The sequence below is a fragment of the Pleurodeles waltl genome, chromosome 12 (genome assembly GCF_031143425.1).
Source record: "Pleurodeles waltl isolate 20211129_DDA chromosome 12, aPleWal1.hap1.20221129, whole genome shotgun sequence".
NCBI lineage: Eukaryota > Metazoa > Chordata > Amphibia > Caudata > Salamandridae > Pleurodeles > Pleurodeles waltl.
Window position 1 is genome coordinate 524,960,736 of NC_090451.1, and position 13,838 is coordinate 524,974,573.

Consider the following 13,838-nt stretch of genomic DNA (forward strand, 5'->3'; position numbering starts at 1 on the left):
TCGTGCACTAAATACTGCAGTGGTGGTGCCTTGTGTTATATCACACTGATGCTTGGTCCCCTTTTTGGTTTTGACACAGTTTGGTTGTGTGGCACAGTCATAAATGAAAAATCACACAGACCTTTTTCAGCTGGCAAGCAGCTCCGTGTGAATTGTAATATGTTCTGAGACATGGTGAGGCACATTCTGCTCCATCATTTTTAGCTTGTCTGTGCCATTACAGGTTGGGACAAACCATGTGAGAATTAATTTGGCTCAGCCATTTTATGGACATTCTGTTGGAATAGCTGGGCCAGGGAGTGGTGCAAATTTCAGCTCCTCGGGCAAAACAAAACTGTGCCCAAGGTGCAGTCCCCATATAGGTGTTTAAGGTAGAGTGGCAATAATTTCAACTAACCACTAGGTGACTTCATAAGGCACCTTCATTACACCAAATGGCTTGGTTAGACCGTATACCATCTGAAAGGAAACTTGTGCATCCGCAAATGCAACAAATATAAAACACACAGCATTAGTGTACTTCTTGTGTGTAGTCGCAGAACATACAATGAAAATAAGCTCAGACAGTGATGTCCCTCTCAGGCAGTGACTCAGCTGTGACCTCTCTTAAAGTCAGAGAAGATGCCCAGAAATAGTCTGGTCATGTGACAAGGATATTAGTGTGTATTGAAGATGCTGTGAACCGCTGCTCTGAATTAGAACAATGTTGTGGTGATGCTGAGAGTGGTGGTGTCCAAGTATGTAAAGCATCAATGGATGTTGCACCAACCACACATTCTCAGTGCCTCACAAGTCATAAAAAGGAATCCAGTATTATTTTAGAGAGATTAGCTACTGTGTTGGAAACCTAAACTGCATCATGCATACCTAGTGCACTCGCAAAGATGCATTCCTCTCCATAACCCCATCACACAACTAATGCAACAACAATAATAAAATAAAATTATAGCGATCATTTATGTAGCCCACATTAATCATGCAGTGTCTCCTCTTGGTGCATGTTAGTAAGAGGAATGGCCACCGGAATGATGCAGTTCAGTCACTCTGGAATATTCTGCAGAGAGGGAGATCCTTTGCAGAGGCCATCTGGTCACTTTTTAGTAGCTGTGGTCTTGCATTAAACTCGTACTAATAAGGAAAAATATTTACTCAGACCGTATTAATGTGTTAAATAACAAAATAGCAAAATAACGTTACCACTGAATGTGCAGCATTAAGCAGCATAATTTATACTTTTAAGCCATATCATTCAGGCACCTCTGTCACATACTTTTGCCCGCCATTTGCTGCATAATTCCAGTGGCCCTGATAATAGGTGATCTGAAGAGAAGACACAGATGCACTGCACAGGAGGCAGGCAAATACACATGTTGAAGCATGTATTACCATGTAAATCACTACAGGAGAAAGGTGATCAGTCATGTATGTGGCCCTGTCCCACCAACAGTGTGATTTTATCATCTCATTCCCTGAGTAGCTTCTCCTGTTTCCAGCTGACATACAAAAACCTGAGGAATCGCATGGCATCACACACAAAACCATGACAAGACGTGGCTCCAGCAAAAGGAAAGGACCAAGGGACAGGCACAAGATAAAACATATATATTATCTTCCCACCGTTATTTTTTTACACTTTTGCCTTCTGTATGGCGTCATCTGAAGCTGTGGCACCCTTCCACGGTGTTCTGAAACTTCTTACTAACTGGGATAGTGGTGGTTTGGGATCAGTGTGTTAGTTCAGTGACAGCCGGTCCCTTCCATGCAGTGATAGTGTGATAAACCATTCAAAGGCTCAGGTGATATCACCCTGGATGATGAAAGGCCGAGTTAGCCTCTCTGGGAAGCAAACATTTAATCCTTTTCTACACAGATCTTTGCTGGTTACTTCTTATGCCAGTGGGCTACCTTAGCCCATATTCAGACTACCTTCACTTAAATGCTGGGACCTCAAATTTAAAATATTTGTAATGTGAACAAAATGCATGATGCAATTATGTAAAAAACCCACTTGATGTACCACTCAGGGTTCTGCAAGGTCGGTCCTGGAGAGCTGGGTCCATGCCAGGTTTTTAGCATATCCACATTTAGAAAAAAGATATTTCAGAAATCTACATTTTTCTAAATGTGGATATGCAAAAAATCTGGCATGGACCCGGCACTCCTGGACCGACTTTGCAGAACCCTTTTCTAGGGTCTTTCCACCATGGCCCTGTGCGGACCATATTATAATAACCTATCAATGTTGTTCCAGCAAGAAATCTGGACTCGTCATAACATCTGTTGGTAGTCTTTCTTTGTTATCTTATATAAAAAAAACTTAAGTCACAGCAACACATTTGGGTTGCAAAAGTACAAGCAGTGGCTGGTCCTCGTGGCCACAGAGTGCGAAACAACAGTTCTCCTGTTTAAAACATTTCCTGCCCATGGAGTCTTTACTGTTACTGTCCAGGATTGACTTTCAGATGTAGTCCTTGGGGTGTGTACCCATTTAAACAAACACACGTATTTTCCTAGAGACAGAGGAAGGCGTGGTGAAGCACCGATACGAATACCAGTAGAAGCAGGAGTGAGAAAAGGGCCACTTGATAGGGTGAGATAGATATTTTCTTGACATTGATTTTCCATGTACTTGGTAACCACGGCAATCAGAAATAAGCAAATGAAGTATGGGAACTTAGTGAAGTGGTTACATGAAGCCTGGGGCTGGAAGAGAGGAGAGCAGGCTAAACATTACTAGACTGTGACAGATGATGAATGGACCATTATACACAGGAGTCCAGAAGAGGGTGATGGGGAAGCACTCTGCCCTGTGACAGCTACTGTGGGGTGTATTTGAAGTGGGGCCTCCTCAAACAGGAAGCAGAGCTATTCGAGCACTGTTTTAGACAGCACTCCCGGAAGTGGCATCTGCAGGATCACAGTAGCTGTGAGGGGACTGTCATCAGAGCCAAGACACCAGTGGATTCTGAGAGCAGAAAGTGATTGAGTTTAGTCCACTTTTGTGCACTATGATACACTTCTCCTCTCACTGTGGCACTCTTGTGTTAGCTTCTTTGCGCTACAGGGATACGTAAATAGCCGCCTCTACTAATTGAACTCTATTTGAAGTTGCCCAGTTTACATCCAAAGGTTTTTTGCTATCAAGCTTGAGGCTGTGAAGTGCTTGGGTCTGGAGTCATGACTCTTTTTCCACCATTTTGGAGACAACACCTTTCACCATATTCTTCCCTAGAACTAACCTATGTGCTTGGTTGGTGACCCTCCGGAGGTTATCAAGAGCACATGCTCTCGCCTAGTGTTAAGCTCTACTCAAGTCAGTTGGTTAATGCACCCAATGCAGAGGTTTTGACAGAACGAGAATCTCACAGATTACGATCCTGTCATAGCTTTTTTATCTCTTCATCCGTGCAAGGTTGATGTAAATTAATTATAGAGATTTTGTTAAGAATGGTACCACCTTGGCAGCGCTATGCAATGGTAGAACCTGTATAACCAAGCGCTATATAAATACAAGCATTTGCAGTGCAATAGGTCTCACGTTTGCAAAAGTTAGAGCAGTTGATGTTGTAAATGCATAATTGGACTTTTCTTGCCACAGAAAATGGTCAACCATACCGTATAATTTTGTCCTTTCCTGCCACATAATTTCAGTGGCCCTGCATATAACTAAAGCACTTCCATTTACCTTCTTCCTCTATCTGCAGCCAAAAATGAAAATGTTGCCATTTAGCATCCTAATTTAAATGTGCCATGCTAATTACAATAGAATACCACTTTCACTGCCACACCATCAATGTTGCTTGCTGACTAACACAATTCCCCCCAAAAAAGGACACAAGACAACCACAGAGAAGTTACAGGCAAAATAAAAAAGGACACAACTTGTTTTTTGAAAAGTGTCACTATTTAAAATGTAAAACAGTGTGTACGCCAGACTACATCTCGCTAAACCCAGCTTGGTTGTAAAGGGCAGACCTCTTGAGGGATAGTAGAGTGCGAGCCGCCTCGAACTGAAGATGAAGTGCTATTGTTATTTAACTGTCTCAGCAGGAATGTGCCGCGGCGGAGGGGAAATTTCAGTTTCTAAAAGGAAATGTAATTGTTTCACAGAGCACATTTTTCATCAGAAGAAATGCTGAAAGTCTGTGACTTAATGACAAACAATAACTTGATGAACGCCCTTTTTCAGTATAAAGACGTTTTTTGGAGCTGACAAATAGTATTACCACCTTAAAACACTTCCATACATTAAACATATGTTTGTAAGATTGGAGTAAACATAACAAGTCATGTATCCTAAATATCACTAAGTAAAAATAAAGACAAGCAAACCCTGGAAACAAACACCCTCAGGTTTTTGGCGACTTACGTTGTCCATGTTATGAATATACAGTAGGTAAAGCAAGTTCTAGTTTATCATATCCATAAATGTCCGTAAAATATGGAGGCACAAATGTACGTCATTTTCCAAGAAGAACATTCACCTTTCATAGCTTAGAACATGCGCATGCTTACACTGCCACTGACGGGTCAATCGATGACACTAGCAAGTAATTATTTCATTAGATGCTGAAATGGAATGTCAAGAACCTTCTACAGGGGACATTTTCCTGTTCTCCTTGTTCAGTAATACAAAATATATGTAACTCTTACCCACCTCGTTCGCCCGCTTGTGGTGTAAGCTCTCCCAGTAGAGGTAGGGGATCCCTGCAGTGTGCAACGCCGGTTCATGCAGCACCACAAAATCCCTGAACTGCATCTCCGGAGTCAGAGAGTGTTCCCCCTCCATGCGGTCATGATACCTTAATATGGTTCCCTTAGAGTGAGGAAGCAAGGGGCCATGTTCACAAACAAGGAAAGAGTTGGCGGGGTGGTACAGCTAGTGGAAACAGAAAAGTGACTAGTGACCCGAAGGCATACCGTTAATGCATTAATTGCATGAGCAAGCCTCGGTTCATGGATCACATGGGCAGGAAAGCCACATTGCCCCCAAGAAGGCATCTAAAGAAAAGGGTGCTGTGGGCGGGGTATGTTAACCCTTGCAGTCAGCACAGGAGAAATAACAAACCAGTGGTAGGATTTCAAGTCCCTCAGCAGTAGACTGAGCATGCATTTAACAGGAGGGGAGGTAGGGCGGTGCGAGGCCAAGGTGGCAAGTAAACGTGAGTCAAGTGAGCTTGCTGAGAAAGAAGGCTACCACCACGCCGTGCTCACAAACAACTGTGGCATTAAGAGGGGGTTGGAGGGAGGAATCCTATGTAAAAATGTAAGCAGCTAAGGCATCAAAACTAAACACAGGCAACAGTAACAGGAGCTGAAACCACTAAAATAATAGCCCCCTGAAGACCAGATAAATTGACAAAGCGGAATGATAGAGTATTTGGTCCGTGGGAGGAACAAGGAGGGGCAAAAATGCAGGACTAACTACTAGCAAGCAAGGATTTTTAAATGACACTAAAATGAACAAATGAAATGGCTTTAAGCCCACAGAAGAAGTATACTTAAAAGTATACAAGAGGTCATACACTTACGCTTGTCCTAAAAAACGAGTTATTCACAGACTGTCCCAACACGCACCAGAGAAAGAACCCTAGTGAGGAGGATGTGGCATAAGGGCCAGAGCTTCTGACTTTGGAGCTGGGGAACATGTTTTGAGTCTTGGTGCTGGCACAACATCGTGTGATTCTGGGCAAATCACTTAATCTTCCCTTGCTACCAAAAATGAGTGTGTGAAGGAGGCAGGAGGCGGACCATAGGGCAGGAGCCCTTGAAACTTGGATCGCGCTCCCGCTGTCGCGGGAAGCGCGTTTTCGGAAGGAGGCAGGAGGCGGACCATAGGGCAGGAGCCCTTTAAACTTGGATCGCACTCCCGCTGTCGCGGGACGCGCCCAGGCGGGCCCGTTCTTTGCCCGTCAGCGCCCGGAAGAGGCTGGGCTGGGCCACCCCCTAAGAACTCACTTGGGACTTCTGGATCAGGCTCATCGGACTCTTAAGAGGTACTGCATTTTTCTCTCCTGTGATTGCTCTTCCATAACCCCCCTTATTTGGGTTCCACGGCTCAGGAGGTCCTAAGTAACTGGCATCTAAGCAAGATCCGCTAAGAGAGCAGTTCCACTGATCTATTTACTATTTTCACACTGCCACTACTTTCCTGTATTTTACTCATATCGGCTTATATTGGCGTTTTGCCCCACTATTACTTGCAAGACGATGGGTAAAAGAAAGACCACCACACCTGGGGCCGATGGAGCACACGCTATGCCCGTCCAATCATCAATAACTAGCTTCTTATCTTCAGTTATTGGGGCCATTGAAACTGAAATTGTCCAAGTGGAAGAAAGAATCGGGGTGGCAAATAATTTGACCCAAAGAACCTCTTTAGAATCTACGACCTATACACAGTCCGCAGTCTCTCCAATTGCTCCCCGTGAGTTTATTTTGCCTCTGCCTGAAGATGACGTTAATGCTTCGCATTCTTTACAGCCCTTTAATATAGCTAACAACGAACATTTAGCTGACACTCCCCCTCCCCCCCAAAAAAGGAAAGCTGGAGGATTCCGTAAGTGTAATAAGTTACTCAAACACCCAATGAAGATTAAGGAACGTATTTCCACACCAACGGATATCCCGGCCGACCCTTTCCCAAAGGAAACCTCAATATTGGGCGATCTATGCTCAGACCGCAGGATTCTAAGAGATAATCATTCGACCAACTTACACTCAATCCTAAAACCTTTTTTTTTGGCTTTAGAGGAGAAGCTAACATTACTTATTGATTCCAAATTTGAGCAGTTACAAGAAACAATTTTTAAATATCTGCCTCAGCAGCCCACTCTAAAATCTAGTTCAAACTCCCCTCCCTCTACTCCGAAATTGGTGTCTGATCTCAATGCTTTTCAGCAGGCGAACCGTCTAATGAACTGCAACCAACTCCCGTCCCATCGCATACCTACCCGCAATCCCCATGATGACTTATTAACTGATTCCCTGTCTACTCTGGTTGGTGGCGCGTTTGACTTACCGAGGCCTGAAACTGCTTCTAAACCTAGATCTTCCACTAGCACAAAGGAGGTTCTACAGCTTCCTCCGGATAGCTTGCTATATGTTTTAGTTTTAGCAAACGTTCCACCTCTCCATTGCACTCAGAAAGAAGATACTCATGCGCTAATAAGGAAATGTGCACAGTGGATGAGCCAAAAACGTAGACATCAAGATGACTTAAATAATAGAATAATTATGGCTAGAAGGGTGAAGTGGTTAGGCTTGTCTAAAAAAGCATATGAAGGCGATTGCATAGTGATTAATTTTGCAAATTCTCATTGTGTTAATCATTTGTTGGCGTCTCTACCATCGAGTCTAAAAGGGGAAGGTGGAAGTCTATCCATTAAGCTTTTTCTACAGGCCGCCCACTTTACCACTTCCTCCTATGAGGGCTTCCCATAGTAAAAATATTCTAACAAAGGCACCTGTACAGAACCCCACTCTTGACTCTGGGGTTACTCAAAATCACTCTTCCCTTGACGCAATTGATTGACAATTGGAGGGTTTGGGGCTCCCAAATGAATATTTACAGGAACTAGAGCTGATGGGAGTGCATACACTTTTGAAATCACCCATAGGGCCTGACGAGTCAGTTAGCTTCCCACATCTTACAACAGACACGGCTATAATCGAGGAGTCTGGGAAAAAGCCCCAGCAAAGTAACACATTGTTATCCTTAATTAGTTGGAATATTGCTGGGTTGCGTTCTAAAGTTGAAAATTTGGAATGGCTGGAATTTATATCCACATTTGACATCATTTGTTTTCAAGAAACTTGGCTTACGGCACCCTTCCATTTAGACGGCTACTACTCCGTATCTCAGCCAGCTACTCCATCTTGAGCAGGCAGAGCAAGTGGCGGCCTTCTGGTACTTGTGTCATTATTACTCCCAAAAATTGAGGTTTCATTGATTTGGTCCTCTGCTTTTTGTTTGGTAGTTTTATTATCAATATCCGGAAGAAAATATATTTTACTCTTAAACTTTTATAATAATATTCCAAGTGCTGCTCTGCCAGGAAGTCTCGAAGAACTTACAGACCAACTAGACTCAGCCGGGAAACTTCAGGACAGGGAATTTGATATGATCTGGGTTGGAGATTTTAATGTTCAGTTATGCAAGTATGAATTACCTCATTTATGTGGTGCCGCTATAGAAGGCAGAGAGTCACTCACTCATTTTATTCACTCTAATTTAGGAAATGCCTTGAACACTCTTATTTATAAATTTGATCTTGCTTTTGCAAGGGATATGTCAAACAGTCAGATAAGAGAAACACCCACCTATACTGGAAGTATTAACGGCAGCATTATTGATTTTATTCTGATTAACTCCTCACTTTCACGTTCAATAGTGGATTTTAAAATTAAATCTCACTGTGCTAGTGATCATAACCCTTTGAGTGTAAAATGATCCTTTAAAACTAGAGTAATCTTACCTAGGATTGCATATAAAGGGAAAGAGGTGTTCAAAAGAAATTCTGGCCCTCGCATAAGGTGGGAGAGAGTAAACTCTAACACTTTCCATACGAACCTTATTACTCAAAACAAGGCTGACATAAACACTTGCTTGTCCCTGCAACCCACTCCACTCCACCTCATAAATGCCTTTGAATCTTTAAGCTGTGCTATTTCTCAGGCATTGTTGTGTGCCCAACATCCCAAAGGTGTAAAACCTCAACGGTGGTTCAACTCTGCTTGTACGGCTGCCCATAGAGATCTAAAGTTAGCGATCAAAACCATTCCATGTAATCGGGATTTAATTAAACAGGCCAGGGGCCGATATAAATCAGTCCTAGAAGAGAAAAAGAATGAAATACGCACTAGCGCTTGGGAAGACCTTATGGCAGCGACGGAACTACGGGATCCCTCTCAATTTTGGAAGGTGGTTAATCACCCATATTTTTCAGGAAAGGAAAACAGGGAAGATGACTGTTTGATACCAGAGGGGGTTTGGGTAGACCATTTTTCATCTGTATTTCAATCTGCAAATAATCCCAATGACGGAGGGGAGGTATGTGGCCCCCCACGTTTGGCTACTCCTATTCCAGTTAAGAGCGGCATTTTACTTGAGGCACATAAGATCAGTGCAGCAATAACTAAAATGAAACTAAGGAAAGCTCCTGGCCCTGATGGGATACCGGTGGATCTATTTAAATCTCTACCTGATCTGTGGGTTCCATTAATCACAAACGTTCTGAATAGTGCTATTCAAAGCGCTATTCCCTCCTCATGGTTAATGGCAATTATCGTTCCGATTTTCAAAAAGGGTAACAGGCTTGACCCCTTCTGCTATAGACCCATTTCTTTAATAGACTCCACGGCAAAGATACTGGGGAGTGTAATCCTGACCCGGCTCAAGGATTGGTTTGTAAGGTCAAACATTTTATCGCCAATTCAATATGGGTTTAGGCCTGGATTAGGCACAGTGGACCAAGCCCTAAATTTACATCTTATCCTCAGTAAATATGTAATTGCCAAAAGGGAACCTATCCATTTAGCATTTATAGATCTGTCTAGTGCATTTGATATGGTGAACAGAGCAAAACTGTGGGATATAATGGATACAATGGGGATTGAGTAAGATTTGTTAATTTTGATCAAACGCTTATACTCTGACCTCCATATTTTAATTCAGTTTGGACAACACGGTGAAAGGTCCCAATCCCCTTGTTTCCACTCGAGGTGTTAGGCAGGGCTGCACACTGGCACCTTTCCTGTTTTTACTGTACATAAATGGCTTGCATAATTGTTTGGTCCAAAATGGTAAGGATTTCCCAAGGATGAGTTTTAGACAATTGCCAATTTTATTATATGCCGATGATGCTGTTTTAATTGCCTGCACGGCCAATGGTCTACAGACTCTCTTGGATCTGTTTTTTTAACACACACACGAGAGCTGGATTTGAAAGTTAATTTAAAAAAATCACATGTTATGACCTGCGGTCCTAAAAATACTCGTACCAGATGTTTTAGAATGGGGGGGAATACCCTGACAAAGGTAAAAGACTTTTGCTATCTAGGTCTGTATCTAAGTTCCACTCTGTCTTGGAAATCCCATTTGAATTTTAAGCTTCAACAACTGGCAAGAAATGTTGAGGCAATCTTTCGCTTTGCCCGCAGATTAGGGCATAGACCGGTCTACCAGATCCTCATGCTCTACAACTCTAAATGTGTTTCGACAGCGATTTATGGGGGTGGCCTTTGGGGATATACCAGTCCAAGCACTTTACAGCTTTTAGAGAATAAATTCCTTCATCGGTTACTTATGGTACCTAAGAACATAGCGAACATTTTATGCCATGAGGAACTGGGAATCCGCTACATTACAGATTTGATAGATATTGCCCCACTTTTGCTATGGATAAAAGTATGGTCAAATCCGGCGGCTACTTTAACACACGATTGTGTAAAAGATTGTTTCTCATTATCAAACTGTAACAAAATTCCATGGCTAAATTTTGTTCACAATGGCTTCCGAAACTTGGATTTGGAGTATATGTATTTTAAACCAGAGCTCCTGCCAGCTAATGCGAAATAAATTGTTAAACTTCGACATAAAGAGCATGCTATGAATCTTAGATACCAAGTGGCAGAGAAATTGAGCTCTTTTAATTCATATATACAAATTCTATCATCAGGCTTGTTAGAACCTTATTTTGTTTGGTTCCCGACCCCTTCTTTATACTCTTTACTCGTATCTTTTAGATTTAATCTGATCCATTTTAGAGTGGCGTTCCCGATAAAATGTGTGTGGGAAAAAACACTACCCCCATGCCCTTGTGACAATTTTTTAAAACAAAGCACTTGCCACTTTATCTTATGTTGTAAACTTTATTCAGTCCCAATCAAATCCTTTTTATTACCCATTTTGCGCAACTTGCGCACTTCTTCCTACAAAGAAGGATTGATTGGCATTCAAAGCCTCTCATCCAAACAAATCTGCATTTCTATTCTTAGTTTTATTAAATCCGCTATCACCATTAGAAATCGATATGAACTGGTAATGTGACTATTTATTAAGAGAAATTAGGCATTGTCCTATTACTATATTGTCTTATTATTATATACGTTTTTATAAGTATTTATTATCTTACTGTTTTAGTAGGCTTGGGTGGTAAGCTTAGATTTAATAGACTTACTTTTAATGAATGTCATAAGTACTGTATTTTATGATGATTTTTATGTATGCATCTATACTTTAATGGCTAATCGCCGAATAAAGTTATTTTGACTGACTGACTGACACTAAAAAAATAGCCCCCTGAAGACCAGATAAATTGACAAAGCGGAATGATAGAGTATTTGGTCCGTGGGAGGAACAAGGAGGGGCAAAAATGCAGGACTAACTACTAGCAAGCAAGGAATTGTAAATTACACTAAAATGAACAAATGAAATGGCTTTAAGCCCACAGAAGAAGTATACTTAAAAGTATACAAGAGGTCATACACTTACGCTTGTCCTAAAAAACGAGTCATTCACAGACTGTCCCAACACGCACCAGAGAAAGAACCCTAGTGAGGAGGATGTGGCATAAGGGCCAGAGCTTCTGACTTTGAAGCTGGGGAACATATTTTGAGTCTTGGCGCTGGCACAACATCGTGTGATTCTGGGCAAATCACTTAATCTTCCCTTGCTACCAAAAATGAGTGTGTTCTTGTGTAATGTAACCAGTGCTAATTTAAAGCACTGTAATACCTTTGTATTGAGTTTGCGCTATATAAAAATGAAAAAATGACCCCTCAGACATCGCAAAGAAAAAGCAAGGTGTTCGAAAACAAGGAAAAGGTAGAAAGAACATACCACCATGAATATGAAGTGCGAGGCAAAAGAAAAAAAAATAGTGCAGCAGACAAAGGTACATGGCCGATCATTCATTAATCCGTGTAACAAGGTCAGTTTCCATGGCAGTAACAAAACAGCCTGAAGGTGGGCCAAACATAAAGCAGTTACCAACAACATCAAAGGGTTTTTGAAAGGCAGGCCCAAGAACGAATGAAAGTGATGGGCTTGAGATGGGCGTGGTTAAAGTCCACAGAATAGATTACAACATGTTGAAAAGCAGCGCTTGTGTGCTGCTAAGCTAAATCTAAAACTGATAGTCATCATCAATCTGATTTGAGCAGTCATGTCAAAACCTACCCTTCTCAGCCTAAGTACTTCAGTTATGCACAATATCATTGAAGGGTAAGTTGTCAAACCGAAACTTTAAATACACCGTTTTTGCAATCAGAGGTTCGTGTTCATCCAGATAGGCTTTAAATATGGGCCTATACTTTCTTGATCAAAATGTGTAGATGTCCTCTCTTGCACTTTTTTGTGAATGTCTTCAACTAGACGGGATCTATACACCAGCAGAAATGGAGGAAGGACTATACCAAAGCTCAGGCAGACCTATTGTAGGTGGTTCTCCTCGACCTCGCCTTCCAGCTCCTCCGACTGGCGCCTTTCGTGCGCCTCGGCCAGAGGAATCACGTTCCCATGGAGACATGGGAACGCCGACTGACGCCTAGAACCTGGATTTCCGGGTCCCGGCATTAAAAGAAACAACGGACTCCATGTACGGGGAGGAGGAGTTCTCTCTGAGAACTACACCTATGGAGAAAGACCGCAAGACGCCGCATACACCGACGGAATAAGAGGAAGACGAACCAGACGAGATTCCAGGAACCGGCAGGGAGTCTGCAGAGAAGACCAGAGTGCTGGAGAGGATCAATTTCCGCCACGGCCCGGAGGGTCGTGGCTTCACAACGTACGGTCCTTGTTCCAAGGACACCACAAGCCTTTTTAAATATGAGGGTACAGGGTAGAGGGGGCCGAGACAAGAGGGGAGGGGACCGAGGAGGGCATTTAAGAAAGGGGACACCAGAGAGAGAGAGAGACTGTGTCTGGGAACTAGTAGAGCACTTGGGGAAAGCACGGAGAGAGTTATTTTACCACACGTGCGTCTAATCCTCCCACCCTCTCACAGCCGGGTCTATCTCTATATATCCTCTCTTTCTCTATCTTGGATTTTATATCTCTTTCCCCTGTACGTCTGAATTCTAGACCTACGCAATTATCCCCGCAACCCACTTACCTTTGTTTTCGTTCCTTTTTCCTTTTTTCGGTTCCATCTGGGAGTTCACGCGAACCAGCGCCGTCAACCAGGAACCTATCAAAGACAAAGAAAAGAGACGTTAAAGAAGAAATACGCTGGAGTACAACTATCAAACTTTCGTTACCCCATTTATTTCTGTTACTTATTTTCAACCTCATAAAATAAACACTCTTACTAAAATACGGCTCAGAGTCCTCCGTACCGCCTACCACCCCACCACAGTGGTGTCTGAAGTGGGATTGAGTCGTACATAGAGGCAAACGGGATTGGGGAGAAACCTACGCTGGAGGATATGATTAAGCAATTGGCGGAAGGTCAGCAACACCTTCAACTGGTGTGGGAGGCTCATCAAAGGGAAGCAAAAGAGGACCTAGAGGACCTACAAACGGCATTAAAGAGCCAAGCCACCATCATGGCTAATAATTAGCTGGTGCATGAGACTGCGCTCCAGAAATTAACTGATACCATCGCAACCAGCAAAGTACATCCTAATGTCTCGAGCTCTGTCCTACAAAAGTTCCAAGAAGGTGAGGACCCTGACTCGTTCTTCACAAACTTCGAACGTGTGGCATCCTCGGCCCAATGGCCGGAAGAACTCTGGGGTCAATATATTGCTCCTCTCCTGACAGGCATCCTCCAAACAGCACACCAGGTCGCTAATCCCGGGGGTCCTACCCCTTACAAGGATATTAAGAGTAG